The 19,706-nt window shown below is 40.4% G+C and overlaps 6 non-coding genes across 6 annotated transcripts; 1 reads left to right on the top strand and 5 right to left on the bottom strand.

Moving 5' to 3' along the window:
- Positions 1 to 926: 926 nt before the first annotated feature.
- Positions 927 to 999, top strand: TRNAA-AGC (transfer RNA alanine (anticodon AGC)). The gene has a single exon. It is a non-coding gene; the product is annotated as a tRNA-Ala (tRNA).
- Positions 1,000 to 2,849: 1,850 nt separating this feature from the next.
- TRNAY-GUA (transfer RNA tyrosine (anticodon GUA)) lies at positions 2,850 to 2,937 on the bottom strand. The gene is given in 2 exon segments: positions 2,850 to 2,885; positions 2,901 to 2,937. It is a non-coding gene; the product is annotated as a tRNA-Tyr (tRNA).
- Positions 2,938 to 15,570: 12,633 nt separating this feature from the next.
- TRNAK-CUU (transfer RNA lysine (anticodon CUU)) lies at positions 15,571 to 15,643 on the bottom strand. The gene has a single exon. It is a non-coding gene; the product is annotated as a tRNA-Lys (tRNA).
- A 1,254-nt stretch (positions 15,644 to 16,897) lies between these two features.
- On the bottom strand, positions 16,898 to 16,969 carry TRNAP-AGG (transfer RNA proline (anticodon AGG)). The gene has a single exon. It is a non-coding gene; the product is annotated as a tRNA-Pro (tRNA).
- A 1,093-nt stretch (positions 16,970 to 18,062) lies between these two features.
- Positions 18,063 to 18,136, bottom strand: TRNAI-AAU (transfer RNA isoleucine (anticodon AAU)). Its single transcript has one exon. It is a non-coding gene; the product is annotated as a tRNA-Ile (tRNA).
- A 514-nt stretch (positions 18,137 to 18,650) lies between these two features.
- TRNAA-CGC (transfer RNA alanine (anticodon CGC)) lies at positions 18,651 to 18,722 on the bottom strand. Its single transcript has one exon. It is a non-coding gene; the product is annotated as a tRNA-Ala (tRNA).
- Positions 18,723 to 19,706: the final 984 nt, after the last annotated feature.

The raw sequence follows: 19,706 nt of genomic DNA, 5'->3' as shown, positions 1-19,706 counted from the left end.
AAAACATTAAAAACCCTAAAAAGAGGAAGTATCTAATAGTGGAATTTCAGGCAAAGAAGCAGTTGCAGATACAGATGTTGGATGAGGGCCTTCAAAACAATGCCCAGAGGAGCCCGCTCTTCAGGACCAGCTTCTGATAGCACCAACACATCACCTGATATCTGGTACTTGACAGGTGCGTAAGAAAAAGAAGTAACTGTTTTGTATTTTTTGCAAGGACTCTGGCTCTAAGGCTGCAGCCATAAGTATATTCGCTTCTCCTATTAATGTTTACCTTGGGGGGAGGGACAAAAACCAAAAAGCTTGTACACAACCCTTGAGGGAAATCGGAACTACAGAAGCCAGAATAAAGTGAGAAATTAATCGGGACGCGTGCCCCTCGTGGCCACGCGTCCACCGGCGGTGATAAAGAAAGCCAGACAGAAAGCGGGTCTTAAGAGACATTCGTAGACCATAGTGACCCTGGACAATCTGTTTCTGGGGACAGCAGAGCCAACTGGTGGAAATTTAGGGGTTCAGGGACTGGAGGGAATTATTGGGAAAGCCAACGCCAAGCCTCACCGCTTGAGAAACTTGATTTTCCTTCATAGCGGCATTCGCAATTTCTTTTGGTTTCCCAGTTTCCGTCGATACGTTCCAGTGTTAAACTTATACCCGATTACCAAGATTTTCTGTGGACTTCGCTTCCTGGTCCACTGGCACTCTGTGTCCTTCTCCCGACAAGGACCCAGCAACCTGGAACAGGTTAGAGGCGGTCCTGAGGGGCAGAACTTGTCCAAGGGCTATCTGATCACCATTTATTCACAATTCTGCACTTCGTCTTACTGGCTAACTGCAAATAGTCACAACACATTGAAATGGTAGCGAGTCATGAATTACTTCCAGATATTAAAGAGTGTAAAGGAGGAAAGCTTGTATGTCCAGCTGGGGAATTAGCTCAAATGGTAGAGCGCTCGCTTAGCATGCGAGAGGTAGCGGGATCGATGCCCGCATTCTCCAGTTTTATGCTCTTGTTACTCTTTAGCCTTTATTCTCGTCCTCCATAAATATCTGGCAAAAACGTGTTGTTAACATAACAACATGGGCCCATTTCTTAATAGAGATGGTCTTTCCATGAAGACCCACGTATTTTGAAGTACCCCTGTCTTCAAACAGTGCTAAAATAGGCAGTCAACTTTAGGATTTCTCTCATGATTTCCATATCTGAATCTTTGTCTCCGCCATGTGGTTTTACAACTCTACACTTTAGTGATTTGTGTACTAACATTACACTTTAATTCTCAGAATCTATTTCCCATATGTCTGGCCTATTGAGGACCACTTCAAGTTCTTACAACTTGGGCAAATGCACTCCCATTTCTTATTGAGATGGTGGAGAGCCAAAGAATGTGTAGGTGTGATTGAGGTTTGTCTTTTTACATCCACTTTTCCTCTTCTGGAGTCATCTAGCTGTATCTTGGGTAGTAGTCGTTAGTGGTACTGGAATATGGCGGAATGTGGTTCAAAATGTGAGAGGGGAATTGCGGTGGAGGACCTATCTGGATTAGAATCCAAGGTACCATGGCAACTTTGCATCCAAATCCCAAACATTATCTTTGAAAATTGGACTATTTTTGTTTTTTTACTCTTTTAACCTCAACTCACTTTCAAAAAGCAAGGAATTAATTGGGAGCCTCCAATTTAGACCAGTCTCCAGTTATTAACAGGGATAGTCTCCTGTGTGTTTAAGGCAGTGGTTCTCAAACCACCACCCTACTTCAACTAGCCTGGGCTTCTGTGGTCTTTATTAGCTCTCCAGGTGGTTTTGATAGACATCAAAATTTGAGGATCATTTGCGTAGGGAATACAGTTCTGGAGCATGAGAAGGAAGATAAAAAAATTGCCAAGCACAAGATCCTCAGACAATTCTACCTTGCTTTGATCCAAGATCTTTATCGTTGAGGACTTCTCCCTAGGTATTCGAGATCACCTTTTTTGAGACAGGGTAGAAGTGGAACTAATAGGTATTAATGCAATTGGCACTAAATCAGCAAATGCGTTCTATTGTTAAGCGAGATCTCTCTACCTGTTGAGAGAATTCCCTACATGAGTAAGAAATCCTGTCCGTTTTCCCAATTGTTTTATTTTATTTCTATTATTTCCCACCTGAAACTTTTTATTCCAGCAGTGATTCTCATACCTTGCAGTACATTAAAATCACCTAGGAAGCTCTTTATAGGCTCGCTATGATTTGGAAGAGATTCGATCGAAACGGGTTTTAGGGAGCTCTTTAAAATACCAATGCCTGGGTCACACCTCCAAAGTGGCCAAAGTACAGGGGCTTTGTAAAATCTCCCCCAGGAAATTCTGATATCCATCGAAGTTTCTCAACAGTGAGAACCACCGTGACATAATTAAACGGAGAAGGAAGAGTAGTCCCCCTGAATTTCATCCCGACCCCGACGCAGTGGGTGGCTGCCTAAGGTTGAGCGTTCCACTTGGAAAAAACCTTCCCAGCGCCTTAGAACTTTCAGACCACAAGGGGGAGCGTGTGCCCCACCAATTACCTGCGAGTCGGCGTGGTCCCTACCAGCCCGCGCCTCTTGGCGGCTCGAGACTCGTGGTTGAGGGCGGAGACCTTTCTCCGGACCCCAAGCGCAGCGGTCCAGTTTCTGATCCATCTCATCAGGGCTCGGGGCTACTGCTACTGCCCCTGGTCGAATATAAACAAGGGCTGAAGTCTGATTGTAGGTATTAATAATTGTTATGGAGACCAATGATTCAAAAATAAGAGAAATATGCTGCATATCGAGGATAATCTTTAATAGATACACATAGAGGATATGTATAGAACGATACAAAACGGGAGTTCCTTCGAGCCGGATTCGAACCAGCGACCTAAGGATGCCTGCTAAGTTCCACTACAGTCCTCCGCTCTACCAACTGAGCTATCGAAGGACCCACGTTGGTGGAAGGACCCGCCGGAGATGCCATCTCTGCGTGAGGTTCGAGCGAGGATCACGCATTTGCAGTTACAGCTGTCCATAATGGCGACAGGTCCGGCGCTGCTGCCTCTGCTTTTTTGTGATCCAGCACCCCTCCAGAACTGACATTCAGAGGCCCTCTGCCCTGACCAGGGAGAAAACGGGAACACTGTTACTCAACAGTTTGCAAAAAGGAAAATTAAACGATTAGGAGAAACAAGGAACTGATAAGGACTTAGCGATGAGCATCTCAATTTTGACCTCTACTTATAAATAAATAAGCATACTAAAATGTTCTTCACTTGACCTTAGTCCCTATAGGTAAACCAGACCATAACACTAATTCTTAACTCAAACACCTGTTGACGGGGAGCTAAAACAATATATTTTTTAGTGATCTACCTTAACACAAAGGTAGAAAGTAATATGCCACTCAAGTGTCAGTTAATTTTGCAAAGTGAAAAATTCTAGTTTTCTATGACTGAAAGGTCAGATGGCTATTGCTCTTCCTTGTTAATGAAAGAGCGGTTTATACGATTTAGATGTAGATCAAAGCAACAGAGAAGTTCACCTGAGGTGGCATCCAGCATCAGGAATCTGTTTGCTTCTTCAAGATACATTAAAGGTCATTAGATTGTCACACAATGGAATCACATGCATAGGGCGAATGACCCTCCTCGTGCAAGTAGACCATTGAGACAAGCATTCGTTCTTCTGTAGTACAAAGAAAGACTTTTTCCCCCTGTTAACAAGAATTAAAAGCAGGTTGTTAATCAGTTAACTTGGCCATTAACATAAAGTCTTCATGAAACCTCTTATTTTGTGTGGGACCAGTATGAATGAAGTAAGTAAAATTTTATCTCCTCCTCACTCCAATTGGCTAAATGGCATCCTAATTTATAGATTTATTTAGTATTATCTATTTTGTCGAAATACCCTTTTCGAAACCTTAAATGCATAACTCTTATACAAATGTAGGATAAACATTTGTCAAACGATTTAACTCAATGAGAGAACCAGCAGGATGGTAAAACTGGTTCAAAGAAGTATAGGAAAGACAGAAGTATTTATAGTTACTGAAAGAAGCAATGCTGTAGTAATATTGCTAAATGAAATACAGACTGGAAAATGCCCTACAGGGCAATACAACTGTAACTTTTTTATTTTTATTTTTTAAACAGGGCAGAAAATAACTACATCTTTATCAGACAAAGTTCATTACCTAGCAGTTAGCATTTACCCTTACAGAATTGTAAAATACTCTAATCAGTAAGTAGCAAATCAAAACAAAGTCACATACTCATAGAGCAGTGATTCTCCACGAGGACAATTTTGCCTCCCAGGCAATTCTGCCTCCCATTTGGCAACATGAGGAGAATGTCAGGACTGAGAAGATGCTACTTGCATATAATAGGTAGAGGTCAAGAATGCTGCTAACCATCAACAATGCACAGCCTCCCACAAAAAAAATTATCCAGTCCAAAATACTTCAAGGTTAAGTATTCTCTGACTAAGACTCACACATATACATGGTCAACTGATTTTTAACAAAGGTGCAAAGGCAGTTAAGCAGAGAAAGGGTAGTCTTTTCAATAAATGGTGCTGGAATAATTGGCTATTCATATGCAAGAAAAAAATGAACTTCAATCCATAACTCATACCATATATAAACAATTAACTCAATATAGATTACACACCTAAATGTAAAACTTAAAATTATAAAATTTCAAGAAGGTGTTCATTTGTTTGTGTGCCGAACCATTTGGTGTAAGTTATAGATATCATGACAATTCAACGCTAAGTACTTCAGCAGGTATCTAAAAAATTAAGTGATTATTATACTTATCCACATCACCATTATCACACTCAATAAAATTAACACTGATTTAAAAAAAAAAAAAAAAAAGTATTCTCTGACTACAGAATGAGATTATTCTTGAGCAAATACGTTGGAAAATGCTGTAGGTCTAGGATGACATTGAAAAGACATGTAGCCACTTTCTGTTGTTGCTGTTGCCTAGTTTTAAATTTTAGATGTTTTTCTTAATCTAAAGGCTGGAGAAAGCCTGGTAAATATAATTGATTTATTTTTTTTTAAGTCAATATAAAACTTTCTTTTTAAAACAGAGTTCATTAATTTCTTTTTAAAGATTTTTGTAAGTAGTACATTTCCCTCATCACTCCCAATCTGTACCTTTCCCTAATTGTCCATATTCACATCTTAACATTTTCTAATTCTTTCCCTTTTTTTCAGATTCTACAACAACCACCTCATTCTGACCCTCACCATCTCCTGACAGGACCCCTCCAATCGTCTTCAAATTGGTTTCCGATTTGTTCCCTCAGTTCTGTTTTCCACACAAAAGCCAGAAAGGTCTCACTGAAAGGAGTCATTAAAGGGAGTCCCTGTTTCCTGCCACTCTCCCCACAGCCCACAGGCCCTTTATTGTGAGAGATAATTGGGTTCCCCCGAAATGAATATTAATTCTCAAGAAGGAACGTGAACCCCCTAAGTCTGATCTGCCACTAGTACCATCCAGTGTATAACAAGTGTGATCTATGAATTGTTATGATTATGGATGGAGGCTCATACTTAAGTGACCTTGTGTGTAACCCTGCACCTGTCGGGAGACAGGTCCATTATTTCCTTTCTTTTCTCCTGCCCTACATTTTAAAAGATTCAGAGAAAGAGACTGAAACAGGCCTCAAGGAGACTTGAGCGAGAGGGGGAAGTGGGAGATTTGGAGGATCCCTAGGGATGTGTGTAAATAACATGTATTGTTGTAGGTCAGGAATCCATCCTAGAATTATTTTCGAAGTAAAATATAACTCAACATGAAAACAGGAAGCAGAAAGGATTTGGTGTCCTTTTCTTCTTCTCCTTCATAAATATTCTTAGATGCGAGAGGGAGATGAGAGTCTCCGAACCCTCTCCTCCCCGCTCAATCCCCTCCAAACTCTGCAAGAGGTGAGAGGATCAGAACCGCACGTGGTCCCCAAGCCCAGGGGCCCGGACGGTACGCTGAAAACATCCAAGTCAGCGCTCAGGGCTTATTTGACTTGCTAATTACAAAGCAGCAACAACTTTTGAGACAAATGGTGTCGTGAACTAACACAGACGGAAAAAGGAAGCCTCGCGAGACCTACGCCGCGCCTTCGCGCGAGAGCTCTCGGTGTTTCTCCTCTCCCCCAACCCTGATGGCTGTTTTGCCTTGCAGGTCCGTGCTGCTTGGCTTGTCTACCTCTTTTCTCAGCTTCTTCACTCTCGCCACAGACACACTTTCTTTCCCTGTGTGTTTGGTAGCAGGGTTGTTTTTGCGAAGGGTTAAGAGAAATGGTGGACGGGAAGCAGACAATGAGGGCGTTCCGCGGGCGATTTTGGTGGGGGAGGGGGAAGCGAGAAATGGGAAGGAATTGGTGCGGGGACGTAGAGCGGGCCGGCGGCGAGTAGGTCACGTGACTTCGAAGTGCTCACGTACGGGGAAGGCTTGGCGGGTATGTAGGACGGTGGAGGCTGGGGCCCGCGAGGGGGAGAAGATGGCGGTTGCTGTGCTTTCAGCGGGCCGGCCTAAAAACCCAGTCGGCGACCGGAGAAGGAAGTTCTATAATGCGCGCTGTGCATCCACGCGGTTATCGGTCGAATAAATGTTGTTTTAAGTACGGCCCTTGTTGCAAAGTAACATTCTGTTCATTCACGGACTTCCGTTCATTCCTTCAGTAAATGTTCACTGCTTGCCTGCTGCGGATTAGGGGAAGACCCTTGGCGTTGTTGGGAGCTGACGTTCCACAGAGGTAGAGGAAACTCGAGTGTCGACCTCTACGTATAGGGCAGGACGTGGTAGTTCATGCAGCAGAACCAGATAACACTAGAAGAACTCGAAGTGGAGACTGCATGTGCCCTGCGGGAGTGAGTGCAGAACCAACTTCTGTGAAATCTGTTTTAATATGTATGGTATTGTATTTAACAAAAGAGAGTTGATATGGATTGAACTAATCATATCCATAGACCCTGTTGAACACTGTTTAAAAGTAGATAATGAGTTTCGGTGGTAGGAATTACAGTTACATGACAGGTTATTTAGTAGTGTGTAAGATGGAATGGACAGGACACGGGTTTTGGAGCCTCTTAGGCCACTTTTGAATCCTGTTTCTCTCACTAGCTGTGTGACCTCTCTGCCTTTCCTGTCTTATGAATAATGGGGCTGATGAAGATAATACAAATCCTAATGGGATCGTTTTGAATATTAAATGAAATAGCATTTGTAAAGCACAGTGCATGGAATGTGCTGCTCACTGCCCCACCCCACAAGCTCAAGCAGGGGAACCCACTCAGGACATTTTGAAAGGCTTTCATCTGGGCCTCATCCTTGAGTAGTTCAGAGTCTGAAATTCAGTTTCAAGAATACACCAGATGAAGCATAAGGTTAACAATTTAATCTTTAAAACAAAAACTTTACATGAAATTTAGACGACACATTAAAAAAAAAAAAAAAACCCATTGCCGTGCAGTCAATTCCAACTCCTAGTGAGCCTATAGGACAGGGTAGAACTGCCCCATAGAGTTTCCAAGGAGCACCTGGTGAATTTGAACTGCTGACCTTTTCATTAGTAGCCATAGCTCCTAACAACTGTTCAACCAGGGTTTCCTTGGAGGACATAGAAGATGAGATTTGGGTGAGCTTAATTAAGTAAGCCCAAGATGGGATGAAGTTCTTTAGAGAGGACTTTTGAAGGAAGTGATTGATCAAAATCACTTACGACAAAAATAGAGATATTTTGGATTGATTCCAGTATCAAGTATATGTAAGCAGGGTCTAAAAGTTACTTGATTTTTTTTTTTTCTTAACATTGGGCTAAGTATTATAATTGAATGAAGACTTCAGCTGTTGGAGTTTTGAGATTAAAATTACTGAAAGGAATGAAAGGAAGCAATATGTAATCAGTAGTAACCTTTATACTTAAAAACATACATTGAGCACTGACTATTCGGGGCAGTGCGCTAAATCTTGGGAACACATAGAGGCAAATAAGGCAGTTTCTGTCCCCAAAGGCTATATAAAATTTAAAAGCTCAAAGAATAAGTCATGGAGTTAAAGGATTTCAGTTTTGAAGATATGACTCAGAGTGCTTAGAATTTAAGTTTGTGGGACTGCTCATAATGAAAAGTGGAAAATATGTGCTGGGCCACAGACAGATGTTGAAAATGATTACACTTGGTGTCATGGATTGATTGTGTTCCCCAAAAATATCTGTCAACTTGGCTGAGTCATGATTCCCAGTATTGTATGATTGTGTACCATTTCATAATCTGATGTGATTTCCTTATGTGTTATGAACTATCACTGTGATGTAATAAGGAGGATTAGTGGCAGTTATACTGATGAGGTCTACAAGATTAGATAGTGTCTTAAGCCAATCTCGCACCACCAAGAAAGCAGTGCCAGGAGCAGAGTGCGTCCTTTGGACCTGAGGTTCCTGTGCTGAGATGCTCCCAGACCAAGGGAAGACTGATACATCACAAGGACCTTTCTCCAGAGCCGACAGAGAGAGAAAGACTTCCTCTGGAGCTGATGCCTTGAATTTGGACTTGTAGCCTACTAGACTGAGAGAATAAGCTTCTCTTTGTTAAAAGCCTTCCTCTTGTGCTGTTTCTATTATAGCAGCACTAGATGACTAAGACACATGGCAAAGCTAAGTTAATCATACTTGTCAACAACTTCCCTGCCTTAAGGTGAATCACTTCTCCTCACAGACTGATTGCAGATATCTAACATGAGGACTGTCTTATCGTTATCGAGTCCTGCTGTAAAAGAAATACCACAAGTGAATGGCTTTAACAAACAGAAATTTATTCTCTCACAGTTTAGGAGGCTAGAAGTCTGAAGTCAGGGCACCAGCTCCAGGGGAAGGACTCACTCTGTCATCTCTGAGGAAGGTCCTGGTCATCAATCTTCCCCTGGTCTAGGAGCTTCTCAGTGCAGGGACCCCAGGTCCAGAGGACTTGCTCTGCTCCTGGCTCTTCTTTCTTGGTGATACTGAGGTCCCTCTCCTCTCTGCTCATTTCTCTCTTATACCCCAAAAGAGATTGACTCAAGATACAACCTAATCCTCATTAACATAATGGACAGTTCCCTCCCAAATAGTATCATAACCACAGGCATAGAGGCTAGGATTTAACACATAGGGCAATTACATCAGATCACAAAATGGAGGACAACTATACAATACTGGGAATTGTGGCCTAGCTAAATTGACAGATATTTTGGGGGGACACAATTCAATCCATGACAAGGACTATCATAACAGGGTTAAAATGCACTTTGTACCTAACAGCTAGCATCAGTATTTCCGGGGTAAAATGTGATGTTTTTTCCTTGAGGTTTTTTTTTTTAATTGATTTGTAACTTCTTAATCATCCATGACTTTTGGTAAATGTATTCTGTACTGGAAGTGTAAGGTTAAAAAGAAGAAAAGCCAAAAGAACTAGGAAATAAAAAAATTAAATGGTAAAGTCTATAAAACTTTGCTAGACATTATATAACTATCAGGAAAAACCCAACATTTCCAAGTATCTGCTCTGTGCTAGACATTACATACTCTTCACTGACTAAGGTCAGGGACTATGTCCTGATGTATTCATGGTCAGCTTGCAAGCACACAACATAGTGCCTTAACCTGTGGCAGGGTTTTAATAAATGATAACTGTTGTTATTAATGCTCACTAAAGAAATTTTAGTGAATAAAAAATGAATGTATGTAGTTCTCGCTATGAGGTAGGAATTAATATTGTCAGGTGATTTGTCCAAGATTTTATTGCTACATTCAAGGTCCGTTCTAACTTCAGAAGCATCCATTTGATAACTTAGCCCCTTGATGCTGAACACAGCAAGTAGAAGCAGAGAATCAAGTGGCTTGGTTGAGTCTTGTGGAGAAACGGTACATTGTAGAGAATTGTGAGAAGAGTTGCAGAAGACTTTGGAGAAAGGTAATGTGGTGGAAGAAATCTGAGATAAACTATTTCCTGATTATCCCCAATCCTTTTGGCTACATGTTCTTTCACACAGTCCTCCAGATTGATGTGGAAAGTGGAGACTTTTTCCTGGAGGTGCCTTCTTTCAGAATGGCTAGTGTAGGTCTATCTCCAGTCTCCTGGTCCTTCCTCACAGTGCAGCTCTGAGATGGCAGGATTGCTAGCTGGAGTGTTTTCTTTTTAATTTTTACAGCTGTGGACTCTTTAGCTAAGAACTGTGGAAGGCAATTTCTTGTCCTATACTGAGATTCTTACAGGCATCAAGGAGAAAATGTCCCTTTTCTTACCTCTGTTTTACTGTTTTCCCTCTCTGAAGCCTCCCTAGAGTCTGCTGTATCTGCATGAAACATTGATGTATTTTCAGATGATAATGTATGTCCTGAAGAAGGATGCGTATTGGTGGAATTCATATGTTATGTCCAAAAAGGTGATTTGTATGCATTGAAAACACCTCACACATACTATCCTAGCTGATTCTCATAACAACCCTATAAGCTAAATACACAGAACAAGTTTTATTCCCCTTTAACAGGAGACTGAAAGTCTGATCATTTAATTGATTTGCCTAGCGCCAAAAAACTTCTAAGTGACAAAAGCTGTATCTAAAAATCTACGATTAATACACCCCTTTTGGATACTCACAAGGTTTAGAGCACAGTAAGGGCTCTTTGAAGTCCTCCAGTTAAGAAATATGTTTAACTTTTTGAAGGGTAGTGTTCTAAAGTGCATTTCACAACAGAATCTTAACTTTGAGTAACCTTCCTTAATGGCCTGTATGATACTAGAACATATTTTGAGAAATGCTGTGTAAACTGCTCTGTCAGAATGAAGTTAAAGAAAAAAAATTTCCTCTTTAGGAAGTTCTATAACCTGCCCCAAAAACTCATCTCACTGTCTGACAAATTTTTCCTGCATCTCGGCTATATCCTTCATGCTACATTTTAAATACGTTTTCTGCTGTTCTGTCCTTGGTAGGGAGGAAGAATAGCTGGTCACCATTTTCTATGAAAAGAAATCACTATACATTTAGAGACCTTTATTATGCCATTCATCTGCACAGTCTCGACTCAAGCAGAATAAGTCCTGAGAGCAGATAGTTTTCTTGACAGGTGAGAGGCATGTTTAGATCATGTCTGTGTTTGGAAGGATAATTCTCTCAGAGGTGGGGTGAATAGAACGGAAGTGGGAAAAACCGAGCTCCTCAAGGCAATTGTTGGGTCTTATTCTATCTTTATCTTCCATACTCAGCATATTGTTTGGGACCAGTGAGTGCTCAATCAACGTTTGACAAATTGCAGTGTTTTGTTTTGTTGTACGTAGGGTCGTTATGAGTCAGAACCGACTTGACAGCACTTAACAACAACAATTGTTTTACTGTTTTCTGCTGTGCTTTTCTTGTCCAAATGCATTGTCCTACACATACATATTCTGCTTGTCTCTAAATACTTTGCCAGCTTTTAAGATACTTTTCCATTTCTATCATATAGGTATATATGCGACTGCTGAGTGTGACTCATACTGAGTAGATCCCTGATTTCTGCCTGTGAGAGATACAGAAAGTTCACAAGGCAGGCAGATGATCAAGGGTACTATTGGGAAAGTCCCCCCAATTCATTTACCTTGCTGAAGTACTCAGTGCTTACTTAGAGCATATTGTTAACAGATATTCACTTAAAAGATGTACAAGTGATTTATAAAATGTGAAAAGATGCTCACTTTCACTCATAAGAGAAAAGTAAATTAAAACTATACGGAGATACTATTTTTCACCTGTCAGACTGGCCAAATAAATTTTCACAAAACACTCTGTTGGTGAAACTGTGAAGAAACAGACATTCTCAGACATTACTTAAGGAAAAATAAATTGATATAATTTCTATGGAGCACAGTTTGGCAATATCTATCAAAATTACAAAAGCATATTCCCTTTGATCCAGCACTTCTAGGATTTTTATCCAACCAATTTGCTTGCACATGTGCAAAATGACCTATAGGAAGTTATTCATTGCTATGGTGTTTTAATGGCTTAAAGACCATCAGTACAAGGTTGATAAAAGAATGGCATATCCATATAATGGAAGACTACAGCTCTAAAAAAGGAGGAAGAGGCTCTTTATGCACTGAAATAAAAAAAGTCTTTGATAATTAAATGCATTGTACAGAACAACGTGTGTTACCTTTTTATAAAAGAGAAAATAAAAACATTTGTATTTATTAGTTTATGTATATAGAAGTCCTGGAAGGATATACACAAAATTAATAACAGTGGTTAGGTTGTTTGGGGGGTTTTGTTTCTGTTTTTTGAAGAGGTGGTAACTAAACTGATGAATGATAGAGACTTTTCACTTTATGCTTTTTATATTTGAACACTGTGAATGTATTACATAAAGAAATAAACTGAATTTTTAAAATAAGGAGCATGTGATCTTTATGAACATGGATTACATTAATCAAATATCTTAGGAATTAAAATGCAGTATTCAGTAGTTATCTATTTTAGTCATCTGTGATCTCGTAGAGTTGCATTTGTATGTCCTAAACAAAAATTCTTTAGAGAGAGGTTTTGTTCTTTGTTATTTTTGTTTTAAACCACTATGCTTTGGGGAAGAAAAGTTAAAAGAATTTTAAAAAAAGCATGTTCCACTAAGCAGGCTGTATATCCCTTTGTAAATTAATTGATTATTTTCATTCTCAAGTAGTCATGGGAATCAAAGCAAGCCTTTTTTTTTTTTTAGTAAGTTACACTTTGCTCTCACCAGCATTTCTAAGTGTCCCTTGACATACTTCTTGAATACAGAATCAGAAAGTTTTGGAAATAGCATAGACTCTATCACCTACTATTGGGAGATTTATAATAAACATTAAAAAATTAAAGGCTTGAGAAATGCTATTATAAAAAAAAAGTTGTTTAATTTAGATGTATCTGAAGACCCTTGGATAGCAGGTCTATGTACTTGTTGGCAATGCTCAGTGCACAATTCTTCCTTCTGCAAACTAAGGGATTAATAAACTCACTGTTGTTACTAATACATAGTATTGCAAAGTTCTGAACATCCCATCCCAAGAGACAGTTTATACATGTTGCAAGAGTAGAAAAGAATGAAACCTGAAACAATGGATGTGTTGTGTTAACTACAAAAGGATACCCGCCTGAACTCTGTAAAACTGAATTTCATCAACACGAGATTTAACATTGCTTCCAAATACTACCCAGAACAATGGGCAGCCTAACTTAAAAGAAGCAGACATATGCCTGTGAGGGGAGAATGCAACTTGGTGTCCAGATTATCCAAGTATAGTCCCTTTCTGATTTTTATGTTCACCAAGCAAATTTTTTTACCACAAGTTTGCTCTTGATGTGAATTATTAGTCAAGTACTTACCTTACTCTGTATTCATCAGTACACAACTGTTGAACAAATTTCTCCTGACTTTTCAAGGAGCTCTTTGGATTAGGACAGAGAAAAATTTAAATTAGAACATGTTGCCCCTAAAATTCTTGACCGAACATTATTCTGTTACACAAGAACACAAGACTGTTTTTGTAGGTTCTCAGAAATTACAAAAAGAACACAATTATTATGCAACATGCATTCTATCCATTCTTAGTGGTCCTGATCACTTATCACAGTAGCAGTCTATCTAGTAGTTTACTTTTGTATTTATTACTTGTCAGCCTACCTTCATAGGATGTAAGTGCCAGAGAGATAGGGATCTTGGTTTTGTTCACTGACAAATCCCAAACAGCCAAAACAGCCCACCACATATTGGTGGACAATAAATGTGTGGAATGAATGGATGAGCATATTTCAATTGGTGAATCTGAAGTTCAGCCCTTCAGAGTTTACCTGAACTGTGAAGTGTAAGAGAGAATGGCAGGAAAACATTTAGCATCAAGTGTCTAAACCCAAGAAGTTGATGATTTACAGCTAGAAATATGATGTTTCTCATAAGATGTTGACTCAGTGGAATCCTAGCCTGAATAGGCAGCCAACTTACTATATCCGCCATATTAAAATAGAAAAGAATAGCCTCAGAAGCAGTGGTTTCTAAGCCATCAGAGATTCACATTCAGTAGGTCTAAGATGAGGCCAAGGAATCTAAAATTTTAGAAGCTACCCAGGGATTCAGGTATACAGCCAGACATGGATACCTGTGCTCAAGCATTTCCCAGGAACTGTCTTGAGGCCCGTAGGGAACATTAGAACAATGTTACTGAAGTGAAAGAGAGATACGTGGTTAATTGAGCTTTGAGAATCAAGGAAGAGGTGTATGTGTGTGCTTTCTCTACTCTTGGCTATGTGTGTTTTGATGATAGACATGCCAGTGAGCATATGAAAGGTTCAAAGGAAAGACAAAGGAAAACATGCGTGGTGGAATTTTCACATAGGGACAGGGAAATCTCTCATTAGTCTCGTAAGTATTATTGGTCAATTTGATAAAGGGTCTGATTTTCAATCATTCCAACAACAGCAAAATCCACTTCTAGCTGAGATGATTTTGCTGAAGCACAGGGCTGAATTAACCTACTGTACAACCGGCATGGATTTGTATGAACAAAAAGGAGCACACAGGAGGAACAAGGTGAACAAACATTAGCGGCCGGAAAGGAGCAAGTTTGTTTCTAGAGAGTGGAAAGTTCAGAGGAGACTGAGGCAGAAATGTAGTTTCAACTTTGAAAAACAGATTTAAATCTTTGGATTTGATTTTGTAGGCAATTGCAATCTGTTGTAGGCTGGGTGAGTCTTTGTTTTGCAGAATGAAGGGGAAAAAAGCGTTAACAGGAGATCTATGGTGCAGTGTAGGTATGGGTGATAAGGAACTGATAAGGGAGTACGACAGTGGTAATAGAAAACTCACGTCCCATTATCCCATATTGACGCCTGTTTGGGCCACAAAGTAGAGCTTCCCTTCTCAAAACTCCATGGACACTGCTGCCTCAGAGCGTCTGCCCATCAAACTCTTCCCTTTCCTTGGATTGTCTTCTCCACGTTCAGACTTTACCTTTTCCAACATCTGTGTATCTTTCACCTTGCATCCTTTTTAGTGGGAGCTGTGCTTCAGAACCACCTGAGGATCTTGTTAAATATACAGAATCCAGGTATGCCCACCACAAATCTACAGAACCTAAACCAGGTGTAAGTTAGGCATCTATATGTTTAACAAGCCTGCGAGGAGGCGCTGAAGCTAAGCCCTTCAGGAGTCTCAGGACTAGTTGGAATAGTTCAGCTCCATAAAATGGTAGCTACTTACGGTAATTACATGATTCCATACTTCATCTTAAGAGTGTTTGACTCGATAAATGCGTCTTGCCTGACGGCGGTGTGTGACCTTGTTTTTGAAATTACTGGGTAGTATACCCAAAACCCAACCCGTTGCCATGGAGTCAATTCTGACTCATTGGCACCCTGTAGGACAGAGTAGAACCGCCCCGTAGGATTTCTAAGACAGCAAATCTTTACAGAAGCAGACTGCCACACTACTCTCCCGCGGAGTGGCTGTTGGTAACTCTTAGGGAGTAAGAACGTGAAGAAATTAAGTTAATGTAAGAGCATTGAATAACTTTAAAAAAAACTGACGCCCAACGTGGGGCTCGAACCCACGACCCTGAGATTAAGAGTCTCATGCTCTACCGACTGAGCTAGCCGGGCATTTGGTAGCTGGCTTTTTTTTTCCCGAAAGATTTTAAAAAGATAGAAGAGTTTTTTTTTTTTTCTGGGACAAGGGATATTGCTAGGATTCTAGATTTTATCTAATGGTATGTTTTTGTTTCATAGGTAACATAACATGCAGCCCAAAGAATGTAAGCATTACCTTGAATGACTAACGTGCACTCCACCCACTTTCTCCACATCTTCCCTCTCCCTCCATTCTTCCAAGCCTGTATTGATAGATCTCAAAATTTCCAGGATCCAAGAGTTGGAGCTTCTAGATGTTACAGTAGTGACCGCCAACTCTGGCACTCCCAGAGCTCCAGGCTGGTTGCCAACGAGACTTCAAGCACAGCCCCAGAGGCCCAGTTCTCGAACCCAAATCCCATCCTGGGCTCTCTCTCTAGCCCGTACAAGCGTTCCCCTCCTGTCCTCAATACCAGTCAATTCTCGTCCCCTTTGCCTCAGTGCCACGTGGATATGGCCCTAAAAAAAAAAAATCTCCGAGGTTTTCTCCCTGCTTTTCAGGCCTCGTATTCTTGTTCGTTTGTCGTCCTTTCCAGGTGACGGCTTACACACGCATAAAAGAAGGGAGAGGGTGTCACGATTATATTTTAATAGAAAGTATCTGACAACCGCTAAAATGTAGGATCCAGAGATTTTTGCATGCGCTGTTTACCGCTGACCGCAAAAGTGCGTTGAACACAATAGGTACTAGACAAATATTTGTTTAATGAGTACGCCGACGGTATACTCCAGGAGGGAAAAAAAAATGCCCCTTCTTCTCAAGAAGGGAACAGAAAACCCTGATTCCATGCGACAGGGAAATACTCAGCGCTATGCTAACGACGAAAGCCATAGAGCGAAGTTGAAAAACTCGTATAAAAGTTTTCCAAGACTTGACTCCATAGTACAGTGTTTTGATTTTTTCCGTTGAAATCGATGTCTCTGATGTGAGAAATGAATGATGGAAGACTTTGAATAGAGATAGGACCGTAGTCGCGGAGCCGGAACTTCTAGCAGAACCGGAAATATTTGCCTTTCAAGTCACTTGAGAGCTGAATGAAAACGAAAGAAAAGCCAGAATTGCAAAACAATAGCTCTTTTTTAATTAGAAAACTTATCACTTCATTTAAACAGATCACAGGCATATCCAGTTAACTCATTTCTACATGATGCCCTAGGCAGGCATCTTCATCAATTTAGGTCACGTAATTAAATCTGCGAAAGGACGGAAATGGGAAAAGGAAAAGCGGGCTCGTCCGGGATTTGAACCCGGGACCTCTCGCACCCTAAGCGAGAATCATACCCCTAGACCAACGAGCCGCTGCGACAAATACGGCAACTTTACTGATATATTAAATATTTACTGACTTTTTTTTGCTTTTGTAGTCTTGTGATTTTAGTTTGATATAGTACTATAGTTCATTTTAAATGTTTTCAACCAGGTCAGCGTGGTTCTCAGAACTTCCCCGGATTTTCTCTTAACCCAAGCCTTATTAAGGACCGTGTATGAGGTTTCTCAATGGGCGTTTGACCCATCCGTTGTATGAGAAACATCCGCTGCGCTTGTTGAAAATGCAGAAATTGAACTCCTACAGAATCGAAGTCCCTGGAGGCTCCCTAGCTCACCTGTATTGTAGATTTCACCGAGGATCCGTTTGCACGGTCTCAGAACTCATGTGGAACTCGTGACTGACAATAAACACGGGGTAAAACGAGCTGTGTTAGCTGTATTGTGTCTCCCACATTTGAAGTTCACTGAACAGGGCATACAACTGTGGAGTCACGATTATACAGAGGAAATTGACTGTACAAGGAAAAGGAGAATGCATAATTAGGGTGCTGAAAGTGGTTTTGATGGGAAATTAGGCTGAGTAAAAAGTAACATCACGAAATGAGACGAGCAGAGAGACTCCTGGCGTCAGCCATCCTGAACGAAGAGGTTGATGACAGAGGGCAAGGTAGATTCTGGAAAAGAGCTTAGACCTTCCTTACTTAAAAAATCAAAGTAACAAGAGAATGTATCTCTCAGGATGGGATTCCTCCCTTGTTATGCTCTCCACAAATGAGGAACTTCAACTAGCAATCGGAGATAATGAGCACAGCCGTCTCACACTTCACATTTCAGTAACTGAAGAAAGATTTATCTATGTTTTCAGACTATTTCTAGAGCAGTGTATGATCACTGAGAAAAAACTGGTGACACTCTATTTCCTCCTTATAGATTTAAATCGAACTCTTAAGCTGTCGTCCTGCTTTTCTGCTTCTCTAAGGCAAAATTTTTTTAGCACCCTGAATTGCGGGAAAGAGTTCTCAAGGTTTGCGTCGGGAGGTTTGATGTAGAGGCAGGTCTGTCTTTTACCGTAGACCACGAAACCTTAAAAGAATTTAATCTCAGAGATACGAAAATACGAAGTGGCCCGTACGGGGATCGAACCCGCGACCTTGGCGTTATTAGCACCACGCTCTAACCAACTGAGCTAACCGGCCAGCCACGCCCGCACTTGTTTTAAATCTTCCTAAGGGTTTCATTTCCTTCTTGATGTTCCATTTCAGAGTTCGGCGTATCCGAGCAGTCGAATTAGTTCACAGAAAGTAGGCTTCATCCTTTTTCCGACATTTGTCCCACCTTTTCGTTCCGTGACTCAGCAACATGGGTATAATAATATTCCCTCCTCCCTTTTAATGTTCTCAGGTTAAGGTTTTTTCTGCACGACAGGTCAGTAATACTACGAATTCATTAATGACTCCCGAGCAATATTCCAGGTGCTGTTGTTCGGGTATCTCTCCATTGGGTATGTTTTCCTACGTTCCCGCTCCATTCGTTTCAGATAAAGATATTCCAAAATATTTCAAAGCAATCCTGTTCCTTCTCTACATATACAGTTCTATACGTAGCGGTTAAAAGACTCTACAGGCTATTACTGAAAAAGACAATAGAAACTATGAGTTGACATTTTTAGACAAAACAATTTTTGGTACTGTAAAGTGTCTAAAAACAACCTGGAGATGCCGGGGATCGAACCCGGGGCCTCATACATGCGAAGCATGCGCTCTACCACTGAGCTACATCCCCAACCCTCGAGCAACGGTTTTTGTAGCACTCCACAGTTCTTTGAGTCCGATTTTCTTTTTCCCCCCATACTTCTAGGATTTGTTGAACAATGAGGTTGAATTTTAGCTTTTTTATCTAACAAAATATTCAATAGTTGATGGGGCAGCATTCATCGACTTTCCAAGCGGGGGAAACCTTCCATCCATTGGACTCTTGCCAAACATTTAACCTAGAGACCCCGGAGACATAACTACCTGGAAATCCGACAATAAAAAAGAAAGTAAGACTCTCTCTTAAAAGCTGCTTCTTTCCTTTTTCCTTTTTTCCAGAGGCAGCTGAGAGCTAAGACAGGCTCAAACAGCTTCTTCTGTCCCTCCACTTACATTCAGTTGTCAAAAGTGAGTCCCTGAAAAGATGATATAATGACTCCCTTACAAGAGCCAAGCATCAGATCGGCTTCCTTTGGAAAGTTCTGTTTGGACCCAAATATAGAATATTTAAAATATTTCTTTAGGAAGCCTAGGAACTGAATGCCAGCTTTCTGTTAGTTTTTTTTTATTATTATTATTTTGTTGTCGTTGTTGAGAATATAGTATGTTCAACATACACAGCAAAACACACCAACTGTTTGTATATGTACAGTTCAGTGACATTTATTACATTCTTCGAGTTGTGCAACCATTCTTTGTTCTTGAAGACACTGAATTCTATATTTTATATATACTATATACATATATTCAGTGTATATATAAATCTTTATCTAGCATATATATAGCATATATCTATATATAACTATAGAAAGATAATTTGAAGAACTTTGGAATTAATGTAATATGGTCAGAGCTAGGTCTTAAAGAAAATTCCTGTCTGAGTTTCTATGCTAATTAGGTTATTAATAAGCATTTTCTGAACAACTTAGCTCCTATGGAATCACAGCGGAAACCTCTAAAATCATGTTCTACTTCAAATATCTAAATAGCTTAGCCAGGGTTGACTACGTAACAT

Source organism: Trichechus manatus, unplaced genomic scaffold (assembly GCF_000243295.1).
Source record: "Trichechus manatus latirostris isolate Lorelei unplaced genomic scaffold, TriManLat1.0 scaffold00115, whole genome shotgun sequence".
NCBI lineage: Eukaryota > Metazoa > Chordata > Mammalia > Sirenia > Trichechidae > Trichechus > Trichechus manatus.
Note: the sequence above shows the minus strand (reverse complement) of the source record. Positions and strands in the feature narration are given on the sequence as shown.